Below are 6115 nucleotides of genomic sequence, written 5' to 3' on the forward strand. Positions count from 1 at the left end.
AAATGTCTTATGGCAGCAAAGATTGGCTTGATTGGAGAAAAATTGGTAACATGTAAGCCAATAAACCCATGGGTACATGAAGGACTCAAAGTGGAAAAGGAAAATAGTAAGCTTAACACTATGTTTAAAACCTATGGTTAGTTGAATATTGTAATGGAATTATGGTTGTTGAAAGGATCTATTCGCATAAGCTAATTGAAAATTGTTAAGATTGTATGGCATGTTGTTTGAAAGAAATAAAAAAGGAAAATTGTGGATGGAGGATTGAGAAACAAAGTATTGAAAGTTAGATAGATAACGATGCGTGTAAACTAGGAAATAATCGAGTGAAAGCGAGAATAATTGTTGCTGCCATATATGTGAATTATGTGTGGAAATATAAGATGGATTTGGGTGAAAATTATTTAGAAAGGTTGAAGTAGGCACGTGACATCATAAATAAGTTGCCGGCGATATAATTTAAGGAATTTCGTAAGCAATGGATGTAAGTAATTTTGTTAAAAATGTATTAAGATGTGAGTTAATTGAATATGGTTTCATGATAGGATGAAAATATAAATTTGAGTAAGGATTAATTGATTAGAGTGTTGCCCGTATACGTATGTAATTAAATATATTGAGTTCGTATTATTGCTAGGAAGTGCAAAGATAAAGTTAGAGAACTGTGGTGGCATGTCGGAGTAAATAAGGAGCGACCGACCACTGAAAATAGTTAGAGACACCTCCGAACAAATAGCGACTTAAAATCTCATTGTTGCTAGGTGAGTGAACTTGCATTAAAATGTCTTGGGATATACACGTTTATGTTTGATTGAATCCTCTAAAACGTTTTATTGTTTTTTTTCAAAAATATGCACGGGAACAAGCCCTTATGAAATGTTTTTATGTTATGAAATGGATAGTGTGATGAATTCATACGTTTCTGTATAATGATATGTATATATACTATGTCATAAATGGTACCATTGTGTGACAAATGCAACCGTGCATGTGCGGAGTGGGCAGTGCACATGCCGGTAATGATGCTGTCATGATAATTACAACCGTGCATGTGCGGAGTGGGTAGTGTACATACCGACAGTGATGTTGTCGTGATAGTTACAACCGTGCATGTGCGGAGTGGGTAGTGCACATGCCGGTGATGGTGTACATGAGCTGGATGAGGTGTGGTGGTATATTAATTGATATATGCTTAATCATATGTATATGCAATAGAAAGATTATGATTATAATATGTGATTATATGGCATGACATATCTTGAAAATTTCCCATTTACATGTGAATTGATTTTATTACAACAAGAACATTCTGTTTATACTGCCTTGCTTGGATGATTGCAGAAAATTTCCTCTCTTTCCGATTTCCTGCTAAATATGGTTCCTTCATTATGAAATGATTTAATAACCCGGGGTTGATGGAAGGATTTTAATAAGAACTTGAACTAGGTTGCACTGTTTTTGAACTTAAGTGCATCATGATTTCTAAATCATTCCTTGTAATTGCTTATTCCCTTCCTATGTTCACTCACTGAGTTTATACTCACGTTTTTAAAATTTATGTTTTAGGTTTCCTGAGTTAAAGGTGATTGGATCCTAGGACGAGGTGCTCTTCCCTATCCATTGCTCGATAGGTTTAACGTGGCACTAAATGTTAGCAACCGTGCCCAGAGTCACTCCGCTGACGATCAAGGTTTAATCATGTGTATATGAATACTTGGTGTGAAATACTAAGAATCATTTGTTAATCTATATATGAATATAATGGTTGATGATACCATTATGAATGCATGATTGGGTTTTATAAATTGTTTTCAAAGGGACGGTATTTGAATATTACGAATTTTGGATTCTAAAGGAATAGGGATTTATGTATAAGATCAATTTAGTAGGATTGCTTGGGCTTACTGGGCTGAGCCCATTGGGTCCTTCCGTTAGTCATGGTCCGAGAATTTGGGATGTGACAATAAGAGCATGGTGTAGTGTCTATTCTTATTGATCTCCATATTCGTTCTTAAAGTTTGATCATCAGCTTTATAAAGACTTATGAAACTCTTTTTATAATCTTCAAGTCGCTTTGGCCAAGGACTTCAATAAGTTAATATCAACCAAGACCAGTTAGGATATATCCCCTGCATCACTTGGGGTGATGATTCCTATCTTGACCACTCATTTGCCTTCACATGCTTCATGCTATACCCAAAAGTATCCTGTTTTGACATCCTTGGTTAGGCGCTCGTAAGGATGAAATCAAAACATAGCATTCCATACATAAGACAACCTGGTGAAGTATTACATAAATACTTGAGTGAAATACCAAATGCACTTCTTATGGCGGGTCATGTTCAGTGAACTTGCCCTCATAGGCAAGTACCTACATTCTAGTTCCAAGAATCTCTATACTTCAACCTATGAGATCGGTTGCTTACTTTTCAAGTAAGGAATATAGAATGTACCAGTCTCTAGGTATTATTGATATCAAATTTCAATGATACATTGACTAAGAACATTTTGAGATTACGCTTTGATGCATAAGGATCTTATAACTACAACTCATTACAGTTTCCTTGCAAAGCATATTAATCTCATGAACTTCATCCAATTAGACTTATAACTTGTTATAATTGATGTTTTATTGATGAAGAAAAACCTTTAATCATTCAACATGAATGATATTGTTGCATGATTGAAATCAAGTCTTAACCAATCCCAATTGGCTGCAGAGCTCATCCCAACATTACTTTATATGATTTTTCAAAAATAAAAAATCAAATGTTAAAACTTAAATATAAGATAGAGGAAATTACGAAGAATAACCTTTCTTGCTAAAGGCATTTAAAAAATAACCATAAAAATAAATTTAACTATTTTTAACCATAACTTGACAAAAATACTCTTGAAACTATTTTAAATTAATTAAACCATTTATCATAATTCCTCTCTATTTGTGCTTTCGATTCTCTCTCTCACCATCCCACTCTCTTTAATTTTATCGATTTCTCTCTTCGGCATTAGTCTGCTATGCTCTTGATTTCTCTCTCGCGTTTTCAGATTTCTCTTTCTTAGGCTTTCAAGACACCAAGCGATGGTTTTGATGTGCTTGAGTGGGTGGGTATTTAGGGAATTTCATTTTTAAGTATTTTGGATAAAACTAAAATAGTAGAAATGATTACAGACGTTTAAAATAGCTTTTAATTGGATCAATTCGAGACCTAGACAATAATAAACTCAAAATTTTGAAATTTATAAACCTAGGTTTTCAAAAAAAAATTTTGATTTTGAGTCAAAATAGGTGTTTTAGATAAAAAAAATTTATGTTTTAATTTATAAAAACATATTGGAAACACTTTAATCGGTACCAAATTGTCAAAAAAAAAAAAAAGAGTTGAGATGATTTGAAGTTTTGATTCGTAAGCAACAATAACATTTTAGGCATTAAAGTATAATAAAATATTTTTGAATATAGTGTGTAACAACAATATTTTTTTTTTCAATATGACGTGTAATAACCTAACCATGGTGTGTCACATATTTTTGTATATGATATGTAACAATCTAACTATGGCGTATAACAACCTAACCATAAAATGTCACATGTTTTTATACATGACGAGTAACAACCTAACCATGACATGTAACAATCAAACAATGAGGTGTCACATATATTTGTACATGACGTGTAACATGTTTTTGTATATCGTGTGTAACAACCTAATCATGACGTGCCACATGTTTTTGTACATGACGTGTAATTTCATTAAGGATAATTTTATCCAATTTGGCTAAAAATTATTAAAATTATAAAAAGAGTTATATTTAAAAACATCTTATCTATAAGAGTTATTTTTAAAAATACCCCTATAAGATAATAGTTAGTCCTTTTCTATCAACTTGAACTTATGAGAAAAGAAGTTATTCAACTAAATATGATATCCGAACTCTAGAGTTAGAATTTTAAATATATATATATATATTTTTTTTATTATTTATTGACCCAATGCCTTGTTAATAGGTCATGCAATGCTTCTTGAATTCTTTTTCAGCTTACGTATTCTTTTACATTTAGAATCATGACATGCAAACTCATTAATTATTCATCCTACTCACTTATGAAATAATAAATTAAAATTTAAATATAATTAAGATAATAGTTAGGAATTTTTTAACTATCAATTTTAACTTATGTGATAATCAATCACCTAACTTATAATCAAAGTTGTGAAAATATACCTAATTAGCTAAATTGAAAATGTTTCATAATTTTTTTTTTGAAAAAATTAAATCAAGTGTCTCAACATGTAATTAAAGGGATTGTTTAAAATCTCATAGGAATCTAAAATGTCGCACACTCATCTTATCGTTGAACAAAATTAAAGGGATTGTTTATAGTTATTTTGCTTCATTTGATTGCCACTTTTTGTTATTAAATTTTCTTTCGATTCTTGAAAAAAAAAACACAAAGAAAATGCATGTGAACTATCCAAGTAATAATTAATTAAAGGTTAAAATCTTGGCATCCACACATTGAAGCAAAAAATCATTTTCCTCGATTAAGGGGAAAGGATATATATATAATGTATGTATCTCATTTAAAATTCATGAAACAATGTATAAGTTGAGTTTTTTTAAGCATCTTTCTAAACCTTAAACAAAAGTTCAGGCAAGCGCAAGCTGGCAGGATAAACATTTCCAAAACAAGAGCCCTTAACCATTGAGCAACACTAGCCAGGTTGGGTCAGTTTGTTGCATCTTGAATCAACTTCATTAGTTTAACCTCTGCGGTAAGAGATTAAAACGCTATAAATAACAGTTGATTTAGGCTACTAGGGGACTTCAATTCAAATTAGAAATAACCAGGGTATTATATACATAAGGCCAAAAAAATAAAGGTAGGTATATTTCAATGGCTCTCTTCAACCCATACCCCGAGTCATGGCAATTCAACTAGTCTTGCATTATTACCTCGGAAATGATCATATGCCATTTTGGTAATGTAAAGCTTGTTCGTGGAGTGAATTCAGGCCATGAATTTCGCAAACTTATCTTTCAAACAACCTCTGCTGGCAGAAGACTTGCTCACCATTTCACAAGACAAGCGACCATTAGTAACATTCCAATTTGAAGAATACTTGGTGATGAAGGGAAAACAAGTTAACAACTCACTTGATGAGGCAGTACACTTACGACAATCGATAAAGATTCATGAGGCAATGAGGTACTCTCTTCTTGCTGGCGGCAAGCGTGTCCGTCCTATTCTTTGTATTTCTTCATGTGAATTAGTAGGAGGAGATGAGTCCTTGGCGATGCCAATGGCCTGCGCTCTTGAGATGATACATACTGCATCTTTGATCCATGATGACCTTCCATGCATGGACAACTATGATCTCAGACGAGGCAAGCCTACAAACCACTAAGTTTTCGGTGAAGAAACTGCAGTTCTTGCTGGTGATGCTCTTCTCTCCCTTGCCTTTGAGCATATTGCTTCCAATACAAGAAATATTTCACCTGACCAAGTGGTTCGTGCTATTGCTGAGCTAAGCACAGCGATAGGGTCCCAAGGGCTTGTGGCAGGTCAAATGATGGATCTTGAGTGAGGGAAAAGAGGTGAGTTTGACAGAATTAGAGTCCATTCATGTGCATAAAACCGCCAAGCTTTTAGAGGCATCTCTAGTTTGTGGTGCCATAGTGGGAGGTGGAAATACTGCTGATATTGAAAGGGTTAGGAAGTATGCAAGGTGCATAGGGCTGTTGTTTCAGGTTGTGGATGATATTCTAGACGTGACTAAGTCCTCTGAGGAGCTTGGGAAGACTGCAGGGAAGGATTTGGTTAGCAATAAGGCAACATATCCCAAGCAGATGGGCATCGACAAGGCCAAGAAGTTTGCCTCTGAGTTGATGATACAAGCTGTTGGAGAGCTTGCCTACTTTGATGCTGCCAGAGCTGCTCCATTGTATCATTTAGCAAACTATATTGCTAATCGAGAAAATTAGGGAAGAAAATTTAACTGTATTAATTCTTTTTATTTGTTGGAAAATAAAAAAGTTGTGTAGCACAAGTTGCCAAATATATATATATATATATATATATATATATATATATATATATTATTATACTAAC

At 33.3% G+C, this 6115-nt stretch overlaps 1 long non-coding RNA gene and 1 pseudogene across 1 annotated transcript; both read left to right on the top strand.

Moving 5' to 3' along the window:
* Positions 70-1606, top strand: LOC108661690. Its single transcript, XR_001927461.1, has 3 exons — positions 70-106; positions 638-761; positions 1567-1606. It is a non-coding gene; the product is annotated as an uncharacterized LOC108661690 (long non-coding RNA).
* Positions 4601-6015, top strand: LOC18601868 (annotated as a pseudogene).

The sequence above is a fragment of the Theobroma cacao genome, chromosome 4 (genome assembly GCF_000208745.1).
Source record: "Theobroma cacao cultivar B97-61/B2 chromosome 4, Criollo_cocoa_genome_V2, whole genome shotgun sequence".
NCBI lineage: Eukaryota > Viridiplantae > Streptophyta > Magnoliopsida > Malvales > Malvaceae > Theobroma > Theobroma cacao.